This window comes from Sus scrofa, chromosome 9 (genome assembly GCF_054392235.1).
Source record: "Sus scrofa isolate SSC_HxYL_T2T_F1_AM1 chromosome 9, Sscrofa_HxYL_maternal_Yorkshire_Landrace_v2.0, whole genome shotgun sequence".
In the NCBI taxonomy this organism is placed as follows: domain Eukaryota; kingdom Metazoa; phylum Chordata; class Mammalia; order Artiodactyla; family Suidae; genus Sus; species Sus scrofa.
This window is the reverse complement of record NC_139391.1, coordinates 96,318,909-96,331,040: the sequence shown is the minus strand read 5'-3', so window position 1 is coordinate 96,331,040 and position 12,132 is coordinate 96,318,909. Positions and strand designations below refer to the sequence as shown.

The following is a 12,132-nucleotide window of genomic DNA, read 5'->3' as shown; positions in this document are numbered from 1 at the left end:
TTTAGCTTCCTCCTTTCATCTCTGGATCCTGTGACATAAAGGTACATGGTATTTCCATTTCAAGCAGGGGTTGATAGGTTTGGAGCAAAGATTTGGCACAACTCTGGCAACAAAATCCTCTCTTCCTTGTTCCTGCTCCTCACTCTTGAGGGGTGCTGAAGGGCAAAGCTCTGCCTTCTGAAGCTGCTTCCTACTGAACATGGGCATAGTGTTCCCCTAGATTAAAGAAGCAGAACTGTTCCCTGATTAGCCTAAAATAGGTCTGATGGTCGCCAGGCTGTAGTCCCAGTTGCTTATACCCTTGTGGTAATATCATCTGAAGTTTGATGGCTTCAAGCTGTTTACTAATGAATTTGACAAGGCAGTTAAGGAAGCAAGGCCTGAACATAAGCAGGAGGATAACAGCAGTTAGTGGGCCAAGAAATGGAAAATAACAGGTCAAACTGGGGAGGCCGTTTAACCATAATCCAGATGGATCTTGGATCCGGACGCTGTGTGTTATATTTATGTAACCTTTGAGCTTGCTCGTGTATCTCTTTTATATTTCCCTCAATCTGACCAGAGTTACTGACCTACTTGCAGCAAGTTTGATTAATAACTGTGGAGAAGCTCGCTCACTCAGCCAGGAAATAGTCAAGAGCTAGCCTACTGTCAAGAGCAGCATTTGCTAGTGAGTCCAAAAAAGTATGGAGTCCTTGTAAGGCATCCTCCATAATTTTCAACAAGTCATCAAGGGGCCATGTGAGGTTTTCTAGAGTGATTTCATGGTATGCAAAACCTCCCCAGGGGGCCACCAGTCCAAAAGCAATCCCTACTCCTGCCAGAATGAGTTCTGTTGCCCTTTTATCTCAGGTCTGGGTGATGTTATGAATGGTGATACTTAGGTTCCTAGAACTCAGCCGGCCCAGCATGCATTGTGCACAGATTTGACGTTATCTAAGCAAGGGTTGGCTATGGCCCATCTTGGAGAAGGGAAGGCATTAGGGTTGTTCTGATGGAGCAGTTTGTTTACTCTTAGGACACAAAGGAAGAAGTACCCAGGGGGAGTGCATGCCTGACACACTTCTGAGGAACTGAACCACCTCCATCAGTAGCTAGCCCGAGAGAAGGCACCTTTGCAGTGTGAGAGAGGCCCACACGGGCAATTCTTGGCTAGTGGCTTTTCCACAGGCGTCAGGAGGGCTACATACTAATGCTAACACCAGACAACCGACGTCTTCCTTCCCAGCAAGTACATCTCCTGTCTTGTCCCTGTGTGTGTTCATTGAGTCAGTGCAGAAGGCACCAGTGGGTGAGATTTCCATAGGATTCAGTCCCAAGGGCCCTTAAACTGTGAGTAATGGAAGAGGCATTGACCAGGGTCCAGAGAAGCCCCAGGTGTTACTGCAAGTTCCTCCCTTTGGTAGGGGCAGTGAGGCACTTCAGAGTGAGGACTTTGTATTCTTTAGAGATGTTAATTCAAGGGGCGAGATCCAAGCTGTGAAGATGCATTAGCGACTGGATATGAACTTCAAAAGGGGTAGGGTTAACAGACCTGTTAGCCAAGGTGAGAGTGAGGTTGTCATTCTTAGGGATGAAATGTAGTATCTTTAATCCTTAGGGATCACTTTGTGGGTGGAAGTGACAGACCAGCACCGGGATAGATTTTGCTCATGGGCTATAATCCCTAAGAAATTTACTATTGCATTGAATTCCTATTCCCTGTGGACAGAAGAGATGGAACAGAGGAGATCAGAAAGAATAGACAATAATGGCCACTCATCCTGCTTCCAGTATGAAGATTCCCCTACATCTAGCATGGACAGAAGTGTTGACAGAGGGAGGAGTTTTGGCAGAACAACAGAAGTCAAGTACGGCAATGGCAAAGAAAAAGCCAACTACTAAGCCTGTCTGTCTACCACATTACTTTATTGGTAAGTTCTTCCTTTTGAAAAGTAACTTAAGGTCTGTGACAGGTTCACAGGTGTATTGAGTGGGTGGCTCAGTAACTTCTTCCTCAGGCATAGGTGCCGTCTTCACTCAGGTATGGTGGGCCACGGACTTTCGTTCTGGCATTGCAAGGCAGAAGGAGTGGTCAAGGAGTTCCGTCGTGGCTCGGTGGTTAATGAATCTGACTAGTGAACCACAAGATTGCAGGTTCAATCCCTGGCCTCGCTCAGTGGGTTAAGTATTCAGCGTTGCCGTGAGCTGTGGTGTAGGTTGCAGGTGCAACTTGGATCCTGAGTTGCTGTGGCTCTGACATAGGCCAGTGGCTACAGCTCTGATTAGACCCCTAGCCTGGGAACCTCCATATGCCACTGGTGCACCCCTAGAAAAGGCAAAACAAAAAAACAAAAAAAAGAAGAAGGAGTGGTCAAGATTACTAAATACGGTCCTGTCCACTTGGGGTCTAACTGCTCTTATGGATTTCCAGGCTTCCAAATAAACCCAATCCTAGGGGACAAAAGATGTGAATCCATATCAGAAGAGAGAGGCAGTTCTGGATTCCTGAGGTGTGTAAAGCTTTGATTCTGCCCCCTCTCTGTAAGGTCTGTTTTCACCAGTCCATAGCCCTAGGCTTGGTCTTGGAGCTGGGTTCTTCAGGATAGGCTTCCTGTACATGAGCTCATATGGACTCAACCTGAGTTTCCTTTGGGGGCCATTTGCATTCTCAAAAGTGCTGTGGGGAGAAGGGAGATCTAGGCTGATGAATGAACCACAGGAGAATTCCTAAATTTTTGCTGAGGGTTTGGTTTGTTCTACTTTTCCTGAGGATTGTGGCCTCCAAGTAGCGTGTGAACCCCATTTGATTCGTAGAGCTCTAGAGTTTCTCTTAGTAATTTGGGAAAATAACATGGGCCCGTTGTGACTCTGGATGGATATAAGGAGCCTGAGCTGAAGATTACTTCCTTGAGCAAGGCCTTAGACCTCCAAGCAGTCTCTGTTTGAGTGGGGAATGCTCCATTAGTTGGAGAAGGTGTCAAAACCAGCATAGGAGTTCCCTGGTAGCCTCATGGTTAAGGATTAGGCATTGTCACTGCTATGGTTCGAGTTCATTTCCCAGCCTGGGAACCTCTGTGTACCATGAATGTGGCCAAAAAACAAAACAAAACCAGGATATATCTAAAATTTAATTGCCCCAGGGCATTACTGTGAAATCAGATTGCCAGTCTTAACCTGCATATGTGCCTTTATACTGGGTGGGGGTCACTCCCTTGGCCTTGGGTCGGGGGAGGTGTGTTGGGCTTATTCCAGAGGCAGATAGGGCAGCTTTTACCACCTGTTTAAGTAGACTGCAGAAATTGGGAGTAGTCATGGATTGGATAAGCTGTTGATACAGGGCCTCCTGCCCATAAAGTATGCTCTAGTGAGTTTCCCAGAGAGCAATGGCTGATGGGAGAATAGCTGCCCATGACCATTAACCAGCTACCTGGGTATTATGCCTTTTAAAACAACCCCACCTTTGAGTTTCCTGGTGGCCTAGTGGTTTAGGATTTGGCATTGTCACTGCTGTGGCTCAGATTTGATCCTTGGTCTAGGAAATTCTGCATGCTGTGGGCATGGCCAAAACAAAAACAGCCCCATCTCAAAGCCTTTTCCCTTATTTCTGGGGTGTATATGGGAGTGTTGGAGTTAGGGAGTGGGGGAGATGGTAGGAGTGGCATTTGAAGTCTGTCTGCACCCTTTGCTGCTTGTGTAACTGCCATATCTGCTCTGTTATTCCCTCTTATAATTCCTCCTTCTCCCTTTTGATGGCCTCTGCAGTGAATAACTGCTACTCCTTTGGCAGGAGTATACCCTCCAGCAGCTGCATAATCCACCCCCCCCCCATTATTAATCTTTTTATTCTGAGGTCAGCATTCCTTTCCCCATCTAGCTGACCCCATGGGTATGTTGGATTCAACAGGCATATTTAGAGTCAGTTTAAATGGTGACAACTTTGCCTTTCCCAGGTTCTAGTGCTCTGACTAGGGTAGATAACTCACCTTTATAGGGAGAACAGACAGAAGGCAAAGCCTCAGCTGTTTGGTCCAATTCTTAAAGAAAAAAAAAAAAAAAAAAAAAAGCTAACCCGGAGTCAGAGGTCCCATTTTTGTGTAAGCACTCCCAGGCAGTTAAAACTTCCCACTAGAATCAAATATGTGTCCATTCCCCATGTAGTTCTCTTGGCCCTTGCCTTAGTGTTTTGAGGTTATGTAATTAGATGCATACATGTTTAGAAATTAAGACTTTCTGTTGAATGTACCTTATATCTTTTTAAGTGTCTCCTTTAACTCTAGTAATGTTTTTTGCCTTAAAGTCTATTTTTCTGATGTTAACATAACTATGCTTGCTTGAGAGGGGGCTGTAGTTGTGTCCATATAGATGGAGGGGACTGGTCAGGTAAATCTAACATGGGAGCTTTCATGAGATGATTTTTTATTTCAAGGAAAGCCTGGACAAAGTCAGGGATCCACTAGAAAGGGTCCTTCCCTTTTAATTGTTCATAAAGGGCTTAGCAATTAAACCAAAGTTTGGGATCCATATGCAGAAGAACCCTCCCATCCCCAGAAAACCCTGGGGCTGCTTTCTTGTACTCTTGGGGGGCTGCCATCTGGTAAATCAACTCCTTCTTCTCCCTAACTAGTGCCCCATGCCCCTTTTCTGTAACAAACCCTAAGTATTCTTCCCACTGGAGGGAGATCTGGGCTTTTTCCTTTGAAACTTTATAGTGATTTAAGACACTAGCCATATCATGAGAGAAAGCTTTTTGGTGGGGCTGGCAATTAAGATGTCATGTACTTGTTGGAGAATAGCTGTCTGTTCTAACTCAAGGTCACCAAGGTCCTCAGCTCAAATCTTTCTAAAAGGGTAGGGGGGTTTTAAGGCCCTGGGGCAAGACCATCCAGCACAACTTTTATCTTCTCAAGTTGTCCAGGTTCAAGCACATTCAAATGCACAAATGTCTTGAGATTTTGGGGTTAGGGGCACACAAAAGAAGGTGTCTTTTATGCCTAACACTGAAGCCCACATCTTCTCAGAGATCAGGGCAGAGAGTAATGTGTACATTTGGCACCACAGGGTGACTCTTTTGTAGCTTCATTTCTGGCCCAGAGGTCCTGAAGTAGCTGTGGGTATCCCATTTGACTCCTTTACAGGCAGAATAGGAGTGTTTGCAAGGGGACTGGTAGGGTCTAAGAAGCCCTTGTTTGCCTAGGCTTTGTGCCACTAGGGCTTCTTTGCTTAAGGGGTATTTTTATTTGGGTGATTGTGGCCGGGCTGCAGCTTAAATACAACCAACCAGTGGTATCCTCCTGGCTCTGCCCATGGTGACATGGGAACCATACTGAGGGATTAACTCCTCAATACTAACCGGGCCATTACTCTTGGCAGAGGGCAGTAGCCCTAGGACTAAAGAATGGAAGGGAGTCTTAGGTATTTCAGTGGTAAGGTTTTTGTCTCTGAGATAAATTGTAGCTCCCAATTTGTATAGTAAGTCTTTTCCCATTAGGGGAATTGGGCATTCCAGTATATTTAAGAGTGAGATAACATTCTCCCTTCCAAACCCATTCCCAGAACTCTATAAAATTGCATTCCTGTAGTTTCCCTTCCACTCCCATTGTCTTAACATTTATCTTTGGTCATTTTGCCTTGTGAGGTATTCATTGAAGACTGAGTAAGTGTGGAGTTTCCATCGTGGCTCAGTGGTAATGAATCCAACTAGTATCCATGAGGACCCAAATTCGATCTCTGCCCTCACTCAGTGGATTAAGGATCCAGTGTTGCTATGAGCAGTGGTGTAAGGTTGCAGATGCAGCTCGGATCTTGCATAGGCCAGCAGCTGCAGCTCTTTATTGGACTCCTGCATGTGCTACAGGTGCAGCTCTAAAAAGCAAAACCAAAACCAAAAAAAGAGAGACTGAGTAGGTGGTCCCTGTGTCAACTGGAAAGTCAACCTCCTTACCCCCCACAGTCAAGGTCAGCCAAGGCCCCTTTAATCTTCTTCTTTCATGTGTGCAACCATCAAGAATGGGCCAGGACCCAGTGGTTCCCTTAGATTCCTTTGAGACATTGGGGGTATTCCCCTTCCAGTGGCCCTCCTTAGGGCAGCTGCATGCTGATTGGCTTTGAGCCCTTCTGTTCACGTTAGGTGGTGGGGGTTGAATGACCCTGAATCACTGAGACCAGAATACTGGCAGATAAGGCCGCTTGTCCATCTTCCTTGGCATCCACCTCCAGATCCCAGTTGTTGAATACTGGAAACACTAACTCCACCCCTGGGAAGTAGGTGTGGTGGGTTTTATCTCCAACTTCTATAATTTTCTCCCAATGTCTGGGGTGCTCTGGGAAGTGAAATGGGACTTAAGAATGGTCTGCCCTTCCACTGGCTCCAGGTGGCTCTTGTTCGTGTACACACAAAGGCACTCCCTTAGGCATTCTAGGAAAGCCAAGGGGTTTCCTGCAGACCCTTGGTGACTCCCTAAACCCTACTCCAATTTATGGGTTTCTTCCCAGCCCACTGCATGCCATTAAGGATCACATCCCTGAAATGTGTGAGATGCTGCTGACCATGTTCCTCTCAACGGTCCCAACCCAGGGTCCAGGTCAGGAACAGCCCAGATTCAAGGCTGGCATAGAGCATGTCCTGCATTATTTTGATTGGCCTTATCAGCTTCCTCCCTGGCAACAGTCAGAACCAGTGCCTTTTCTTCCCCTGAGGATAGGATGTTCAGGAAGGTTTCTGCCCAAGTGGGGAAAGGAGTGTGGACTATTCGCTGGAGTAAATTAAGGACTTCCTGGAGGATTTCCCTCAAACCCTTAGATCCATCCTTACAGTTGTATAGGTTTGGGAGGAGAAGGGTTCATACAGTGGGGGTCAGTCTGCCCTCTCCATTGGGGATCTCCCAAAAAGGGAAGAGCATGTCGATTCCAGGGGGCTGGTACTAAGTGCCACTTGAGGTTTGCTTTGGACTACTCCCTGAGGGAGGCACGCTGAGAGATGAAGGGAGGAAAGTCAGGGAAGGGACCAGGGTACCAGGTAGGGTGGGGGTGAACTGGAGGGAGGAAAAAGTATCAGGGAACTAGGGAAGGTTGGGGGTAAATGAGGTAGGAGTCTCCGGTGAACTGCCAAAAGGGAGCAGCTCCTCATGGCAGAGGGAGGAAGTCATGGGGCTCTTCAGGCTGAGGTTCCAATCCAGGAGAGAGAAATTGCAAAAAGCCTCATGCTTTCATGAATAATTGGACATAGGGGATCTCAACCCATTTTCTTCAAAGGCTGGCAGTAGAGGTCCAGCTGAAAAATGGACCTCTACTGCCTTTATATGTTGTTGGATTGAGTTGGCTAAAATTTTGTTGAGAATTTTTGTGTCTGTATTCATCAAAAATAATGGCCTATAGTTTTCTTTTTTGGTAGTATCTTTGTCTGGTTTTAGTATTAGGGTGATTGTAGTGTCATAGAATGTCTTTGGGAGTATTCTTTCACCTTTTGGAAGTTTAAGGAGGATGGGTCTAAGCTCTTCTTTGTATGTTTGGTAGAATTCACCTGTGAAGCCATCTGGTCCTGGGAGTGTTTTTATTACATACTCAATTTCATTTCTAGTGTTTGGTCTGTTCAGTTGATCTATTTCTTCTTGATTCAGTTTTTGTGGGCTGTACATCTCTAGAAAGTTGTCCTCTTCTTCTAGGTTGTCAAATTTGTTGCCATATAACTGTTCATAGGGGTGCTGTAAAAGAGAAGAAGCTGTTTGTTAGTGAGTCGTTATTTCCAGTTATGGAGGATGCATCCTGGGACAGAGGCTTGGTTACCCCTATGGGGTATTTTTAGTTTGTTTCCAGCTTCCCAATGGCCTCCTCCTAGGGTTGGTTGTGATGCAGATCCCATAAGATCTAGGACACACCAAGTGGTCTAGGCACCCTCACTGAAACATGAACCAATCTTTATGGGGGCTGTGAGGGGAAATGCTAAGAGGGTCCGAGTTATAAGGTCCCCTCTTAAGTCACTGATTAGATGTTCCCAGACCCACTGTGGGGCTTTGGAGATACCTAGTATAAGGGGGTGCAGTCCCTGGAGGTAGGGTGAAGGAGGGGGTGGGAAACAGGGTTCTCTGGCCAAACAAATGCCGGGAGAGCGTCTGTGGCAGTCGAGACTTGTTTAAACAGGGCTTGTCCCATATGGTTGTAGGTAATCAGGCAGAGAAGCCAAATGCCCATTTGGCATGTATCCAGTTATCTATACACTCAGCTACAGGGACCCAAGGACTCTGGCTGATTTGGGTGTTCTCTTCTTTCCCCACCAATCAAAGTAATGTTCCTGAAATCTGGCAAAAAACAGTATCTTTAAAGGTTTCATATCTAAGGAGGGAATCTTTCAGGGATCTGCAATGGAGGGGAGTTGGGAGAGCCCTACCCAAGAGAGACACATACCCTGCCCTGGAATGGCAAATGGAGGTAACACAGAACAACACAAAGGATGTGCTCTTGGATTTTTTTGACTGTATCCTAAAGGTGAGACTGCAGCAGGGGTTTGGGGAGCTGTGAGCATTTCACAGTGTGCTTCCTTACACAGACACTTCCTTCCAGTCGGCAGGGTGCCTAGTGCTCACATACCCTGGTCTGTGACTGACTTCTCCTTTCGTGGCAGTCTTCCAGTGTCCTAGTGGCTTTTAGGTGCTTGACTTGCACCCACATGTGCAGCAAAGACTTCGAAGAGCAATAGGACAGACAAGACCACATAGAACAGAGATTGAAGCTTCAATCATACCAAGAACAGGAGAGTTCCCACTCTGGTCCCTCTGCTGGCTGGGACACAGGTTAGATTACTGGCCTGGTGCAGTGTGTTAAGAATCCACTGTTCCTGCAGCTTCAGCTTAGGTCACAACTGTGGCTCAGATCTGGTCCCTGGCCAAGGAACTCTATATACCATGGGGTGGCCAAAAAAAAAGGAACAGAAGCTAGAACTTACAACATACATGGAAAACAAAGATATGTTCATACCACTTGGTGACCTTCCAAGGGCTTCTCATCCAGCCTAGTCCCCTTGCCAGGAACTGGTCCAACCAGACAACCAATTGTTATTATTCAGTCACATCCACTAGCAGAGGATCAGCTATATTTAGACAAGTCACCCAGTTCAGTCCTCTAGACCAGAGTCCAACCAGGCCAGGATCCTTGCCCTTAACCAGCCAACCTCTACAACCAACCTCAGCCAGATGAGCCAAATTGGGGTCAGTTCCCCCTATGCCAATCATCCCCTGGACACTACCCCAATCTGTAATAAGCTTCCTTGTTGTAGATATGCCAGGATGCGGAGAGCACTCCACCTAACCCTTGGCTGCTTTCTGATCTCCAACTGAATTCAGTAGCCCTCATTGACCTCATAGGTCAAGGATTGAGGCAAACTACCCAGCTATTTAGCTTGTTTTGTCAGCCCTAGGTCAGCAAGCAAGAGTCCTAGCTGAATTACTGGGCAGAATGGTGGATCTAAGACTGCCCTCCTGGCTGGCTCACCCAAATTTGTTACAGGACCCCCAAGGGCGGGTACATACAACTTAATTCAGCAACAAAAGCAGTATATGCATTCAATGTAATCCCTTCAATATTCTAACGGCATAGTTCACAGAAACAGAACAGTCCTACCACATGTATAGAATAGCAAAGAAGCCTGACGCCACCTGCTGGCCAGTTGGGAAGTGCAGGCCACAACCTCAGATGGGTAGAGCCCACGCTCCCAGCTGACAAGCCTGCAGGAACCACTAAATTTGGAAATTCAAACTGAAATGGAGCCAAATATTCCATGACATCTCCAAAAATAGTTACATAATAATAGCCTGAATAGCCTAAGCTACCTGAGGAAGAACACAGCTGGCAGCATCTTCCTCTGTAACTTCACACTACAGTATGAAGCTACAGTAACCGAAACTGTGTGGCACTGGCACAAAACCAGGTACATGGGCAAGAGAAACAGAATAGAGAGCACAGAAGCAAACCCATCTGTATGTTGTCAGTTAATTCACAACAAAGGTGCCAAGAACACAAAATGGAGAAAGGACAGTCCCCTCTATAAATAGTGCCAAGAAAACTGGACACCATCAACACCACACATAAAACTATTTAAAATCCACAATTTTCCACATCGAGCCTTTCCTCTGCTGGGTACTCTGCAAATGGACCTCTCTTGGTAGCAAGCCATACACAGGAAGCTTCTCCTTGCTTTTTCCTCATCTTTTACTCCCGTGATGGTACCTCCTGGCAGTTCATGAAGACATCTGGTTCCTGCCTTTGTAGACTGAGCCAAGTGTTGTCCCAAAGCTGAAACCATGGCAGATCTTGAAGAGACCCACTTTCTATCAGCGGTGGGAGGAGCCAAGTTCCTTCAGTCGAACCATGTCCACCTGTTGAATACATATGCACCTCAAAGGTCAAAGAGATAGTCTTTTTTTTTTTTTTTTTGGTCTTTTGTCTTTTTGTCTTTTGTTGTTGTTGTTGCTATTTCTTGAGTCGCTCCCGCGCGGCATATGGAGGTTCCCAGGCTAGGGGTTGAATCAGAGCTGTAGCCACCGGCCTACGCCAGAGCCACAGCAATGCAGGATCCGAGCCACGTCTGCAACCTACACCACAGCTCACGGCAACGCCGGATCGTTAACCCACTGAGCAAGAGCAGGGACCGAACCCACAACCTCATAGTTCCTAGTCGGATTCGTTAACCACTGCGCCACGACGGGAACTCCCAAAGAGACAGTCTTGATGCCACCTGCTGGCCAGTTGGGAAGTGCAGGCCACAACCTCAGATCAGTGGAGCTCATGCTCCCAGCTAACAAGCCTGTAGGAACCACTAAATTTGGAAATTCAAACTGAAATGGAGCCAAATATTCCATGAATCTCAAAAATAGTTATTGAATAATTATTTGGAAACCACATGCAAGCAAAAGACTACAGACAAACTACAAATTCCTTCAAAATTGCCCACAAATTTAAAATGTAAAACTATAACAATTGTAGATGAAAACATAGAAGGAAATATACATGTATTTGATGAATTTTAACACAAAACCTCAAAACCCTATCCACAAAAAAAAAAATCTGAACATGGATTTAAAAAATTTTAAACTCTTGAGAGGTGGATCTGAGAAGATGTTGCCGTCGTTTATGTCAGAGAGTGTTTGGCCTATGTTTTCCTCTAGGAGTTTGATAGTGTCTGGTCTTATATCTAGGTCTTTAATCCATTTTGAGTTTATTTTTGTGTATGTGTTAGGGAGTGTTCTAATTTCATTCTTTTCCATATGGATGTCCAGTTTTCCCAGCACCACTTATTGAACAAGCTGTCCTTTCTCCATTGTATAGTCTTGCTTCCTTTGTCATAGATTAGTTGGCTGTAAGTGCATGGGTTTAATTCTGGGCTTTCTATCCTGTTCCACTGATCTATATGTCTGTCTTTGTGCCAGTACCGTACAGTTTTGACGACTGTTGCTTTGTAGCATAATCTGAAGTCAGGGAGCCTGATTCCTCCCGCTCCATTTTTCTTTTTCAGGATGTCTTTGGCTATTCTGGATCTTTTGTGCTTCCAAACAAACTTTAAAATATTTTGTTTAAGTTCTGTGAAAAATGTCCTTGGTAATTTGATAGGGATTGCATTGAATCTGTAGATTGCCTTGGGTAGTATAGTCATTTTGATAATATTAACTCTTCCAATCCACGAGCATGGTATATCTTTCCATCTATTTGTGTCATCTTTGATTTCACAGCAACATCTTCTCAGATCCACCTCTTAGAGTATTGACAATAAAAAGAAAAATAAACAAATGGGACCTACTCCAACTTTAAAGTTTCTGCACAGCAAAGGAAACCCTAAACAACACAAAAAGACAACCCATAGAGTGGGAGAAAACCTTTGCAAGTGAAACGACTGACAAGGGATTAATCTCCAAAATTTATAAACAACTTCTGCAGCTCCATACCAAAAAAACAAAAAACCCCATCAAAAAATGGGCAGAAGATCTAAACAGACAATTCTCCAAAGAAGACATACAGATAGCCAAAAAACACATGAAAAGATGTTCAGCGTCACTCATCATTAGAGAAATGCAAATCAAAACCACTATGAGGTACCACCTTACACCAGCCAGAATGGCCATCATCCAAAAGTCTATAAACAATAAGTACTAGAGAGGGTGTGGA

The 12,132-nt window shown here is 45.4% G+C and overlaps 2 long non-coding RNA genes across 6 annotated transcripts in view; one reads left to right on the top strand and one right to left on the bottom strand.

Annotated features, from left to right (window-relative positions):
• The window catches only part of LOC106507850 (uncharacterized), an 80,498-nt gene that overhangs the window by 50,153 nt on the left and 18,213 nt on the right, over positions 1-12,132 (top strand). The window contains exons 7-9 of one of the 5 annotated variants that reach the window (XR_014815949.1): positions 1,774-1,913; positions 2,414-2,492; positions 8,600-10,952. This is a non-coding gene — a long non-coding RNA (uncharacterized LOC106507850). Of the gene's footprint in view, positions 1-1,711; positions 1,914-2,413; positions 4,047-8,599; positions 10,953-12,132 lie in introns of those variants that run through there. The other 4 variants (XR_001304153.3, XR_014815951.1, XR_014815950.1 and 1 more) reach the window with 4 other exon arrangements.
• LOC102161750 (uncharacterized) overlaps positions 1,888-12,132 on the bottom strand; it is a 40,767-nt gene continuing 30,522 nt past the window's right edge. The window contains exons 3-5 of the long non-coding RNA XR_014815956.1: positions 7,502-7,682; positions 3,045-5,844; positions 1,888-2,277 (exon numbers count right to left, since the gene is read on the bottom strand). This is a non-coding gene — a long non-coding RNA (uncharacterized LOC102161750). The remainder of the gene's footprint in view (positions 2,278-3,044; positions 5,845-7,501; positions 7,683-12,132) is intronic.